The sequence below is a fragment of the Rhinatrema bivittatum genome, chromosome 2 (assembly GCF_901001135.1).
Source record: "Rhinatrema bivittatum chromosome 2, aRhiBiv1.1, whole genome shotgun sequence".
Classification (NCBI taxonomy): domain Eukaryota; kingdom Metazoa; phylum Chordata; class Amphibia; order Gymnophiona; family Rhinatrematidae; genus Rhinatrema; species Rhinatrema bivittatum.
The window spans coordinates 25,334,349-25,348,278 of NC_042616.1; the positions used below are offsets into that span (position 1 = coordinate 25,334,349).

Genomic DNA, 13,930 nt, shown 5'->3' on the forward strand with positions numbered 1-13,930 from the left:
AGAAAGGTGGAAAGAAGGCAAAACAATTACCGGCGTGGTTAAAAGGGGAGGTGAGAGAAGCTATTTTAGCCAAAAGATCTTCATTCAAAAATTGGAAGAAGGATCCAACAGAAGAAAATAGGATAAAGCATAAATGTTAGCAAGTTAAATGTAAGACACTGATAAGACAGGCTAAGAGAGAATTTGAAAAGAAGTTGGCTGTAGAGGCAAAAACTCACAGTAAAACCTTTTTTAAATATATCCGAAGCAGAAAGCCTTCGAGGGAGTCATTCGGACTGTTAGATGATCGAGGGGTTAAAGGGGCACTTAGAGAAGATAAGGCCATCGCGGAAAGATTAAATGATTTCTTTGCTTCGGTGTTTACTGAAGAAGATGTTGGGGAGGTACCCGTAATGGAGAAGGTTTTCATGGGTAATGATTCAGATGGACTGAATCAAATCACGGTGAACCTAGAAGATGTGGTAAGCCTGATTGATAAAGTGAAGAGTAGTACATCAACTGGACCGGCTGGTATACACCCCAGGGTTCTGAAGGAACTAAAAAAATGAAATTTCAGACCTACCAGTAAAAATTTGTAACCTATCATTAAAATCATCCATTGTACCTGAAGACTAGAGGATAGCTAATGTAACCCCAATATTTAAAAAGGGCTCCAGGGGCGATCCAGGAAACTAGAGACCGGTCAGCCTGACTTCAGTGCCAGGAAAAATAGTGGAAAGTGTTCTAAGCATCAAAATCACAGAACATATAGAAAGACATGGTTTAATGGAACAAAGTCAGCATGGCTTTACCCAGGGCAAGTCTTGCCTCACAAATCTGCTTCACTTTTTTGAAGGAGTTAATAAACAGGTGGATAAAGGTGAACCGGTAGATATAGTATACTTGGACTTTCAGAAGGCGTTTGACAAAGTTCCTCATGAGAGGCTTCTAGGAAAAGTAAAAAGTCATGGGATAGGTGGCGATGTCCTTTCGTGGATTGCAAACTGGCTAAAAGACAGGAAACAGAGAGTAGGATTAAATGGACAATTTTCTCAGTGGAAGGGAGTGGGCAGTGGAGTGCCTCAGGGATCTGTATTGGGACCCTTACTGTTCAATATATTTATAAATGATCTGGAAAGAAATACGATGAGTGAGATAATCAAATTTGCAGATGATACAAAATTGTTCAGAGTAGTTAAATCACAAGCAGATTGTAATAAATTGCAGGAAGACCTTGTGTGACTGGAAAATTGGGCATCGAAATGGCAGATGTAATTTAATGTGGATAAGTGCAACGTGATGCATATAGGGAAAAATAACCCATGCTATAATTACACAATGTTAGGTTCCATATTAGGTGCTACTACCCAAGAAAGATATCTAGGCATCATAGTGGATAACACATTGAAATCGTCGGTTCAGTGTGCTGCGGCAGTCAAAAAAGCAAACAGAATGTTAGGAATTATTAGAAAGGGAATGGTGAATAAAATGGAAAATGTCATAATGCCTCTGTATCGCTCCATGGTGAGACCGCACCTTGAATACTGTGTACAATTCTGGTCACCGCATCTCAAAAAAGATATAATTGTGATGAAGGTACAGAGAAGGGCTACCAAAATGATAAGGGGAATGGAACAGCTCCCCTATGAGGAAAGACTAAAGAGGTTAGGACTATTCAGCTTGGAGAAGAGACGGCTGAGGGGGGATATGATAGAGGTGTTTAAAATCATGATAGGTCTAGAACGGGTAGATGTGAATCGGTTATTTAGTCTTTCAGATAATAGAAAGACTAGGGGGCACTCCATGAAGTTAGCATGTGGCACATTTAAAATTAATCGGAGAAAGTTCTTTTTCACTCAACGCACAATTAAACTCTGGAATTTGTTGCCAGAGGATGTGGTTAGTGCAGTTAGTATAGCTGTGTTTAAAAAAGGATTGGATAAGTTCTTGGAGAAGTCCATTACCTGCTATTAAGTTCACCTAGAGAATAGCCACTGCCATTAGCAATGGCAACATGGAATAGACTTAGTTTTTGGGTACTTGCCAGGTTCTTGTGGCCTGGATTGGCCACTGTTGGAAGCAGGATGCTGGGCTTGATGGACCCTTGGTCTGACCCAGTATGGCATGTTCTTATGTTCTTAATAAGGGTGATAATGGGCACCCCTGTCTCGTAATCCTCTGCACCTGGAAGTTTGCAGAGTACCCCGCATTAATTTTTATATAGGCCTCAGATGCTCTATATAGTTCCTGTACCCATTTGAGGAAACCTTCCCCCAATCCCACTTTTCTCATACAAAACAGAAAGGGCCAATGTACACTGTCAAAAGCTCTCTCAGCGTCCAACCCGAACAAGACTGAGGGTATTCCCTTCTGCTTCGCATGATGAATAATATTGACAACCTGTCTAATATTGTCTGCAGGCATGCGCCCCGGCATGAATCCCGCCTGATCATCATGGATAAGCAAAGGAATTACTAGTTTCAATCTGTTCGCCAAAATTTTAGCTAGCAACTTCAAATCAATGTTGAAAAGTGAAATTGGGCGGTATGAGCTGCATAGCGTGCAGTTTAGGTAGTGTAGTTTAGATAGTTTAGTTATTCCAGCCACACTGGCTGAGGGCAAAATATGGCCGCTAGTGTTTAAGCTATTAAACATATTTATCAAGGGACTTACTAAAATATCCTTAAACGTTTTATAAAATAGAGGGGCATATCCATCGATCTCTGGAGCCTTCCCTGGTTTGAGCTCAACAATCGCTGCCAACACCTCTACAGATGATATTGGATGACCTAACCTCTCTTCTAATTCTACATCTAAACTTGGGAGTTGTTCTCCGTCCAGATATTCATCAAGGTCGCTGGCTGAGACCTCATTTTCACAGGAATACAACTCAGTGAAGAACTGATTGAACCTTTTTCTAATCCCCTCATTGTCAACGAGCATGGACCTGTCTCCAGCTTTAATGTTTGCAATCTGAGATTGATATGTCCTGGCTTTTAATGAATGGGCTAATAACATCCCAGCTCTATTGCCATGCTCATATTATGTTTGTTTAACCATATCCAGCTTGTATGCCATCCCTTCTGCTTCCACCACAGATATCTGATGTCGGATATCCCCCAATTCCTTCAGAAGATGCCTAGTAGGTGTCTTTTTATGTGCCTTTTCCACTTCCACTAACATTTCTTTCAGTGATGTATATTGGCAAATCTTCTTTCTTTTTATGAGATGCCACGGCAATCAGGCATCCCCAAATTACAGCTTTTTAACAGTCCCAAAGTATTACTGGGGTTATATCTGGTGAATTATTATTGTGCAGGTAGTCCCTTATATCCATCCTAATTTCTGATTCCACCTCACGCTCTTTAAGTAGTGAATCCTTTTATTTCCAAAATCTGCGACCATTATCAAAAGATTGCCCCTGTAATTCCCACCATATAGGCACGTGGTCTGACCACGGAAAGGTCCCAATTCCCGCCTCCTTGGAATTAGCTGAAAATGATTTATCCACCAGAAAGTAATCAATTCCGGTAATTGTATCATTGGCCTTAGAATAGAATGAAAAATCCCTCCCTGTGAGGTGTCTATCTCGCCAAATGTCTACCAAGTGCCATTTAACCATAAATCGCTGGCGTGCTATCCGATCAGGTTTTGAATAATGCCCCCCCCTTTAGAGCAGTCCACTTTATGATTATACACCAAATTAAAATCCCCCCATGATCAATTTTCCACTCTTAGTTTGCAATAATACTTTGTCCAATTTCTGATATAGCTCTCTCTGCAATACGCTCGGGCTATATACGTTAACCAAAACATATAGCTCCTTATTTATATAAAACGTTCCTCTTCATCTCTAGTCACGGATTCAATCTGCACCATTATATCTTTAGATATAAGAATCCCCACCCCGTATATTTATGTGCCGGTGCACTAGCTGCTAGAAGTAAATGATTATATTGGGGTGAATGAAGTAATCTCTCATGACGTTTACGGAGATGCGTTTTCTGTATGAACGCTACGGACGCTTTCAATGTGTGGAGTTCTTTGAACAGAATGGAGCGTTTATATGGTGAGTTTAATCCCTTGACATTCAAGGATACAAATTTAAGGGATGTAATTATTAAAACTCTTCAGAACCAGTGTATGCCTGTTAGCTATGACCATTCTCCACCATCTTAATCGTATCCTCCACCTCAGCCATCCACTAAGAAATCCCATCCAGGCTTTTCCCCCCTCCCTTATCCATCTCCCCCTACCCCGAAATAAACCCCGCCCACTCCTCCTCCCTCTCTTAATAAACCACCGCCATTGCCACGACAGTGTTGCCCTTCAGAAGGGACCGGAAAAAGCAATTGCTGCAGTGTGAAGGACCGCAGTGGGAGAACAAGGGTGACTTTTTCATCCTGGTTCGTGGCAGAAACCTGAGCCCAGACTGTGTTTGTGTTGATAATGCATTGTTAAAAGGATATTGGGGGGGGGGGAGTCCTGTGTAGCTGGGGAGGCTGCTACACGGGGCAGCCAAAGAGCAAGGGGCTAAGCTCAAGGCCGCAGCTTACTCTCGCTGGAACGAGGTGGGGTAAGCAGGGGATTATCCCTTATGCCTTACCGGTGGAACGTGGTGGTTTAGGCAGATAAGGAGGAAGATACGGATTGGGGGGGGGGGGGTTATGTTATATATCTTAACTTGATATGTATTGTACGGGCTCGGGTTAGTTAATAAACTGCGGCCTTTAATAACACCAAAAGTTGCTGTTGCCTTTGTTGGGGGTGAGGGAGATCTTGACTCTCTGAATTGCATAAACCAGACTGGAGTGGATTGGGAATGGCTTGAGATGAAAGAATCAAGGTAGAGGCGGTGAACAGCAAGTTCAAGTAGTTTGGAAGTGAAAGGGAGGCGGGAGGAGGAAGCCGGGACGATATTTGGCAGGACAGGTAAGGAGCAGTGAGGGTTTCTGAGGAGTGGGGAGATCACAGCGCGTTTCAAAGCAGCAGGAACAGTAACAGTGGAAAGTGATAGATTGAGGATGGGACAGATACAGCTCAGGAGCTAGCGGCAATGGGGTTAGAGGAGCAAGGACTGCAGGGGTGGCTAACTCTGGTCCCCGAGAGCCACAAACAGGCCAGGTTTTCAGGATATCCACCATGAATATGCATGAGACAGATCTGCATACAATGGATGCAGTGCATACAAATCTATCCCATGCATATTCCTGGTGGATATCCTGAAAACCAGGCCCGTTTGTGGCTCTCGAGGACTGGAATTGGCCACCCCTGAAGCAGTGAGTTTGGAGGAGGAGAGAAGATGGGCAGCCCCCGTCACTGTGACTTCAGTAAAGGAATAGAGGGTGGCGGGGGAAGGGAGGGGGTAGAGGTGACCTGGCTGGGAACTCAAGACTAAAAATGACAGAGGTTTTTGGGTTCAACTTCTTATTCCTCAATTTGTGGATCAGCAACAAAAGACAGAAAATCTTTATAAATGTAATGTTCATTAGAAAAGAAATTTGGTTAAATGGAGGAAGAGATTCCTTGGATATTTGCTAAGCCTCCCATAAATAATTATTAATCTCGTGGGAAATTTGATAATTCTAAAATATTTTTCTTCTCACAACATTTTCTAACTTCTTAATGTTCCTAAAGAGTGAAACAATCTTGAACGGAGGCAGAATAGTTTGAGAGTAAATGTCCTACCTTGCTCTCCAGGACCTGCAGCCGTTTAGCATGAGCAGAGATTTTCTTCTGCTGAGAGGAGATTTCCCCTTGAATCCTTTCCAACTTGCTGCTCATTGTTGCTTCCAGCCGCTCCAGAACCATCCACAGAGAGCCCAAAGTCCTGGGCTGCAGTGGATCCAGAGCCAGCCCTGCCCCCTCCTCTGATCCCGGGGGCTCTGCCAGAGGCTGTACCGAGGAGGGATCTGGCTCTGGAGAAGGCAGAACCCCCTTCCTGGGCTCCACTGAAGTCCTAGAACCCATAAAACCATCCATCGGTCCAACAGGAACATCCATGGGAGACGGGCGAGATTTAGACTTTTCCTTTCTATTCGATGTAAGCAGCAGAGACAGGTCGGGCTGAGGATGAGAGAAAGAGAGAATCTGGAGAGTTAATTCCCTCCTGTACCGGGCACTCTGGGAAGTAACACAAAACCCTGCAGAAAACACTCTCAGCACCTTTATAATCAAACCCATCACACTTAAACAGTGCTAACACCCAAAGCTCACACAGCAACAATTTAATCTATGAAACGGTAACACTGGAACATAAGAATATAAGAATTGCCATACTGGGTCAGAGCAAAGGTCCATCAAGCCCAGTATCCTGTTTCCAACAGCAGCCAAGCCAGGTCACAAGTAACTGGCTGCATCCCAAGGATTGATAGAGTCCATGCTGCTTATCCCAGGAATAAGCAGGCGATTTCTGCAACTCTAATTTAGTAATTGTTATTGGACTTTTCCTCCAGGAACTTGTTCAAACCATTTTTAAAGAAGCTACACTAATAGTTTCACCACATCCTCTGGCAATGAATTCCCAATCTTAATGGAGAAACTACTTACCTGATAATTTCGTTTTCCTTAGTGTAGACAGACAAACTCAGGACCAATGGGTTATGTGCCCCTCTGCTAGCAGATAGAGACGGAGTCAGGTTTCAAAGCTGACATCACCCTAGCTATACCCCTGCAGTGACCTCAGCCATCCAGTATTCTCTTCAAAAGCCACTGTGGACTAAGCATTGAGAAACTCGATTACAAAATGTGAAGGCCAGAGACTGTAGCTGCACTCAGACCTAAGCCCCGAATCCTGGCCAACTCGTAGAAATCCCAATCCAGGGATAGGGAGATGGCTTACCTGTAATCCCTTGAGGTTCATGTGCTTTTCCTTGGCACTATTCGTGGGCAGCTGTGGGCGGGATGCCTCGCCCTCTCTGCCTCACCTCTTTTCTATCCTGCTCCTCTCTATGTGGAACATGGCTGCCTCCGCTGCTGTTTGCCGACCTCTCCGGCGTGCGCCATGTTTCCTCCCGAGGTCTCCTAGGGTGGGCGCGCGCACGCCACCCACACTTTTGAAAACGTCATGGCGGGAACCTCGGGTATTTAGTCTCTGCTCCACCAAACACTCTCCGAGTTATCAAGGACTTCGGTTTTGCTATTCCGACCGCTTCTAAGCTGCCCGCTTGGAAACTCAATCCTGCTACCCCTCCCGGGGTATTCACTGCTGCCTGGAAGTCTTGGGTACCTGCTCCTCGGGTAAGTAATTTCTCCGTTTCCTAGTGTGTAGCCAGATGGACTCAGGACCAATGGGATGTACATAGCTACTCCTGGACGGGGCAGAAAGCCACCCGTGGTCCAGTGAGCACTGCCCATGCAAAGGCTGTGTCCTCTAGGGCTTGGACGTCCAAGCGGTAGAACCTGGAGAAGGTGTGCAAGGAAGACCATGTCGCTGCTCGGCAAATGCAGCCGGGAGACAGTAGCTTAGCTTCAGCCCAGGATACCGCCTGGGCCCTAGTGGAGTGAGCTTTAATTTGAAGGGGTAGAGGCTTCCCTGCCTCTATGTAGGGTCCCTTGATCACTTCCTTCATCCAACGGGCTACGGTAGCTCATGAAGCTGGTTCGCCTTGTTTCTTTCTGCCATGAAAAACAAATAGACAGTCCATCTTGCACAATAGTTCTGTACCTTCTAGTGGTGTAGGAGGTGGTAGTCTTCCGAGTCCTTGCATCTGTCTACGGACGGTAAGGAAATGAACTGGTTCAGGTGGAACTCAAACTACCTTTGGTAAAAAGGGACGGTGCAAAGCTGCAACATTCCTGTAGTCAGCTAGAGGACATTTCAGAGCCTATAGTTCAGAGATGTGATGAGCAGAACATATCACCACCAAAAATACGGTCTTCAGCATTCGTAGGCGAAGGAACAGAGGTTGAAGGAGCTGGAATGAAGGCCCTGTCAGGAAGTCCAATACAAGGTTGAGGTTCCATAGGGGCACCGGCCACTTTAAGGGCAGTTGGAGATGTTTAACCCCTTTCAGGAATTGGGTCAAGTCTGGATGCATAGCTAAGCAGGCTCCGTTCACCTCGCCTCTGAAAAAGGAGAGAGCCGCAACCTGAACCTTCAAGGAGTTCAGGGATAGCCCTTTCTTCAGCCCAGTCGTCCGAGGGGGCACCTCGTGTTCGTTGCATCAGGCCTCAAAAACTCTCCAGATCCTCACGTACGCCAGGGACATTGAAAAACTTTGCGCATGGAGCAAGGTGGCGAATACACCCACCGAGCATCCACGCTTCTTTAGGTGAGAACTTTCAAGAGCCAAACCGTAGGACAAAATTGAGTCGGGTCCTCGTGAAGGATCAGATCTTGTTGGTCCTTGTGCCGGGGGGTGGGGGGGGAGTTGTAGGAGGCTCTGCACCTGAAGCCTCCGCAAGTCCACATACCAAGAGCATCTGGGCCAGTTCGGTGCCACTAGGAGGACTAACCCTCTGTGTCGTTTGATCTTGCGGATGACCTTTCCCAGCATAGGCCATGGAGGGAAGAGGTAAAGTATGCCCTCCTCTGGCCAGGTCTGAACCAGGGTGTCTATGCCTTGGGAGTCTTGATCTCTTCTGTGACTGAAGAATCAGGGGACCTTTGTATTGTGAGATGTGGCCAACAGGTTGATGGATGGAAGGCTAGCCAGTTCGGTGGGGACAGGCTTACCCCCTTGCATAAGTTCACTTCCTGTAACCTGCACTGGAGCCGAGAACATACTTCCATTGGTAGGTGGAGGCGAATCGAGTAGTCTTGAAATAGTGGGTTCCAATGTGTCAGCAGGACTGTTGAAGTTGTCTCATGTGTGCCCTCGCCCATGGCACTACCTCCAGTGTTGACGCCATCAGGCCGAGGTCTTGGAAATAGCTCCATATCCTGGGGCGTATTATGTTAGTCAATGGTGCGCTAGGCGCATCAGCTTCCTTATCCTTGAGGGAGGAAGACTTTGTCTTGTTTAGTGTCGAATCAGACTCCCAGGTACTCCAAGTTCTGGGAGGACTTGAGACTGCTCTTGTCTATGTTCACGACCTGAGTTCCTGGAGTAGGGACCTTACCCTGCTGGTAGCTTGGAGATTCTCTTCAGACAACTTCGCCCAGATTAGCCAGTCATCTAAGTAAGGGTGTACCAGGACTCCTTCTTCCCTTAGTGCCACTCCTACAACTATCATAATTTTGGAGAATGTTTGGGGAGCTGTTGCCAGGCTGAAAGGCTATGCCCAGAACAGATAATGGTGGCAGAGTACCACAAAGCTCAGAAAACGCTGGTAGTCTTGATGAATTGGAATATGAAGGTAGACCTCTGAGAGTGAAGAGTTTCCATGCGGAAGTGGGTTACCCGTAGATGGCGGTTGATGCTCTTCAGGTCCAGAATGGGACGAAATGACCCCCTCCTTCTTGGGTACGATGAAATAACGCCCCGTATTTTCCTGAGGTGTGAGCACTGGGGTTATAGCCCTCAAACTAAGGAACATTACTACCGTGGATTCTACTGCCAGTCTTTTCTGCTGGGAGTGGCAAGGCGACATCATGAACGTGTCCCGAGGAATGCTGCAAATTTCTAGGGCACATCTTTTTCATATGATGTCCAGAACCTAATTGTCCGACGTGATCTTGACCCACCTGATAGAAGAGGGATAGTTGGCCCCTTATCTCCTCTTCCAGTGGATAGGTCAGCCCAGCTTCATGGTACAGTTTGGGCCAAACCAGAGCCCGAACCAGTTTCTCTTTTTGGTTGTCGGTTCCAAAAGGGCAGAGATCTTCCTGAAGATCGAGATGTCTGGTACACCGGGTTTCTGTAGGGCCGGAAGTGTTGGGAGCCCCTAGCCCAACCCCTCCTGGGTAAGGAGCCCTGTGACCTCTTCTTCCTATCTTCCGGTAGCCGAGGCACTGGAGATTCTCCCAACTTACTGGCAAGATTTCCAACTCGCTTCCGAATAGAAGGGATTCCTTAAAGGGCATCTTTGTGAGGTTTGCCTTAGAGGTCACATCTGCTGACCAATTTCATAGCCATAGTTGTCTTCTGGCTGCCACCATTGAGGCTACTCCTCTGGCCGAGGTACGCACTAGATCTGAGCTTTCATCCGCTAGGAAGGCCACAGCGGGTTCCATCGCCTCCCTGGTAGGAACCCCTGCATTATCAGCCTCTCTTGAGAGAGAGAACCAGACATGAACGGGCCACCAGGGCACAACACAAGGTGATCTGCAGTGTCATTGTTGTCGTGTGAAAGGCTTGCTTAAGGATGGACTCCAACCTCCTGTCGTGTGTATCCTTCAAGGCTGCTCCTCCCTCTACTGGGATAGGTGTCCACTTCGAGATGGCTCAGACCAAGCACAGGCGTTCCTTGGCCACTGGGTCCAGCGGGAACAGGGCTTCTAATGCTCGATCTCCTTTAAAACTGGCTTCCGGGGCATCCCACTCTAGGTCATTCAACTCCTGGATGGCTTCCAATACTGGGAAATAGTAAGAGGATTTCCATAGAGACACCAGGATGGGGTTCCTTTTTGATTCCAACATAATCTCCATGCCGGACACTCACAGGGTCTGGGAGACTAGGTCTGACAATCATCTCTGTGGAAGAACCTTAGCATGGTCCTGTAAGATTCCAGTCCTGGTGGAATTTCTTCATCCTCCAATGAGTCTGCATCCCCATCGTCGTCCGTAGGGTCTAGGTCCTTGTCAAGGATGCCCTTGGTGAGACGAGGCATGTCCTGAGGTATGCTGGTAGGGCTGGGGGGGACGAGGTCCTCCTAGCTTGGGTTCAGACTGAGCAGGGGCACCTGAACAAAGGCTTGAAGTCCTGAAAGAATTCCAACCAAGAAAAGATTGCCAGGTCTACGCCTAGTCCAGGGAAAACTGGGGGAGGGGCCGCTGAACTGCCTTCTCCTGGGGATGACGCAGGCCTGGGGTTGCTTAGGCCCGGGGCGCTACCGGAGGTCGTGGCCGACCCATCCTCAGAGAGGGGCCGGACCTGGAGAACCTCTGAGAGTCCAGCCCCCTCCCTGGGCCTCCTCCAGTGCTGTCACAGGATTGATTCAAGGTCAAACTGTGCGGCCCTAATATGGCAGGCGGCACAAAGGGAGTTGTGCTTATGCTTCTTAGCTGCCAGAGCCATAGTTCCTGTCACTTGTGCATTCAGCCAGAAAACGCCCGAGTTCAAACGCGCACAGTTCTGTTCTGACCCATGTAAGTAAGGCGTCAGGTTGTGCGCGGGTGCCTGCACGCGGTTACGCACCCATTTCAGCGCACAGTTATGCACTCAGGAGCGCACTCAGCTATGTGCGCACCTAGGGGCACACTAGGCACACAGGACCGAGCGCCCCTCTGGGCGCAAAAGGCGCACACAAAGGCACGTACCTCCGCGCGTGATGGCCACTAAGCGCACACCTATGCACGCAACAGGACTGGTCTGTACCATGTGTACAGGACGGTGGGGAAGATGGCACCACACAAGACGACGCGCAAGATGGCTCCTACCAAGTGGAGTGCCCACCAAACCTGAATCAGGTCCTAGCCCATCCAAGGGCTACTCAACCGGCTCAGAAACCCCCTTCCCTTGCTGCGGCGGGATTGGGCAAGTCATCGGTACGGCTCGGCGAGCAAGGAGAATGGAGGAAAGACTTACCGAAGCCCTTCCTCGACTCTGGATTGGAGGAGCTCTTCCTTGCTTACCTGGACTCAGCGCTTACCGGCAGAGTACAGAGACGGTCTCCAGTTGCGGGGGGGAGGGGGCGTAGACCATCACCGTCGTACTCGGCTTCCTGCACCCGCTGCCTTTCAGCTGCTTCAGCAGCAAAGTCCACGCTGGGAGCCGGCTACCGGATCAAGGCACACGTCTGAGAGATCTCAAAAACTGCCTAAGGAATTCTCAACTGGGGGAAGACCCATTAGTTATCACCGCAGGAGAACAGGGCTTGATATTTCTCCAATTTTACAGGTAATTTTTCCTATTCTAAGGAGTATTGGATTCCAGATAGGGAGAAACAGTCTACATCTGCTAGGAGACAGAGAGATACTGAATAGCTGAGGTCACTGCAGGGGTATATCTAGGGTGACGTCAGCTTTGAAATCTTACTACGTCTCCATTGGTCCCGAGTCCAGCTGGCTACATGCTAGGAAATTATGCTTTGAGTAAAAAAATATTTTCTCTTATTAGTTTTAAATGTATTACCTAGTAACTTCATTGTGGGTCCCCTGGTCTTAGTACTTTTTGAAAGATTAAACAACTGATTAATGTTTACTCATTCCATTCCACTCATTATTTTATAGTCCTCCATCATATCTCACCTCAGCCATCTCTTCTCCAAGCTGAAGAGTCCTAACCTCTTTAGTCTTTCTTCAAATGGGAATTGTTCCATCTCCTTTATCATTCTGATCGCCCTTCTCTGTACCTTTTCTAATTCTGCTATATCTTTTTTGAGATTTGGTGACCAGAACTGCACACAACACTCAAGATGAGGTTGCACCATGGAGCAATAGAGAGGTATTTTGATATTCTCTGTTTTATTCTCCATTCCTTTCCTAATAATTCCTAGCATTCTATTTGCTTTCTTGGCTGCTGCTGCGTACTGAGCAAACGTTTTCAACATATGATCAATGATGACACCTAGATCCCTTTCCTGAATGGTGACTCCTATTGTGGAACCTTGCATTACATTGGCAACCCTCCAGTCTTCAGGTACATAGATGCTGTTTCTGATAAGGCTTTCTCATCCCTAAGTTTCCCTTTTACCCCTTGATCATTTAATAGTCCAACTGACTCACTCACAGGCTTTTTACCTTGAATGTACCTGAAACATTTTTTATTATGCCCTACAGCAACTATACAATGAGCTTTTTGTCATATGTAAATTAGAAATGCTTTTATATATATATATATATATCTATTGTAAAACAAAAGAAGCTGGACTGGTACAGACCCTTACACAAAAACTAAACATTAGGTGAATCCCTCACCTGAGTCACACATGGAATATACAGACAGATCCTCACCAAACAAGGATATCAAAATTGAAAAAAAATAATAAAAACTACAAATTAATAACATTGAAGTAAAATTACAGGTTACAGAGAGTACAAATGACAAGTAAAATTGTGAGTTTTGAGAGGAGCCTCTGGTGGACCAATTCCCCTCTTCTCTCTTTACCGGGGTGGTGCTTAGCCCCCCACTCAGCTCCTACTCAAGCCACAAAGTCTTGTGAGGATTTTTCTTGGCAAAGCTTTTACCCCTAAATCTTAACATTTTAATGCTCAGGTTTTTAAAATCCAAATTTATGGGGAAACCTCTGGGCAGCAATCAGAGCAGCTCATGATGAGGGCTGAATTCAGGGCGGGGAGGCTGCTGAGATTCCTAATCAGAGACCTGGCCCCGCTTTGCTTTCCCTCCCCTGCTCCCTGTGCAGAGCCCCCTGCCTGGAGCTCCTCACACTCAGCGCTGCTGCTTCTGCTAGAAAATGTCACAGGGACACCGGGAAGAGAACAGGCTGGAAAGGCACCGCTTACCCTCCGGGGCTGAGCTTCACTGCAATCGCTTATTCCTGGTTAAGAAAAGCAAATTGCTTTGTTATGAACACGAGGTAGGGGAGAGATCTTCGTCTTCCACCTTCTGCAGGCTGCAGCCACCGCCCCCTTCTTCTAGTGACCTCCTCCTCTTGCTCTTCTGATTGGCTGCTGCTGCCGATGAGTCATCAATGTGAGACTGCTGGCTAGGCTGCTGCTTCAACTGCGTCATCACTGTGCGACTGCTGGTTGGATCATGCAACAAATGAAAAAGGAGCCGATGCAATAGTCTGGCCGATACTGTACAGTGCGCTCCGGCGGAGTGCACTGTTAACCCGCGATTGGAAGCGCGTTTTCGATGCGCTAGCTTTACCCCCTTTCTGTGTACCCTCCGACTTAATATCATGGCGATATTAAGTCGGAGGTCCCGAAAGTTAAAGTTAAAA

General features: G+C 47.0%; 1 protein-coding gene across 1 annotated transcript in view; it reads right to left on the minus strand.

Moving 5' to 3' along the window:
• The window catches only part of LOC115083701 (oocyte zinc finger protein XlCOF6-like), a 90,156-nt gene extending 76,512 nt beyond the window's left edge, over nt 1–13,644 (minus strand). The window contains exon 1 of the mRNA XM_029587671.1: nt 13,488–13,644. The gene's annotated coding sequence lies outside the window, so the exon portion shown is untranslated. The remainder of the gene's footprint in view (nt 1–13,487) is intronic.
• Between the last annotated feature and the right edge of the window lie 286 nt (nt 13,645–13,930).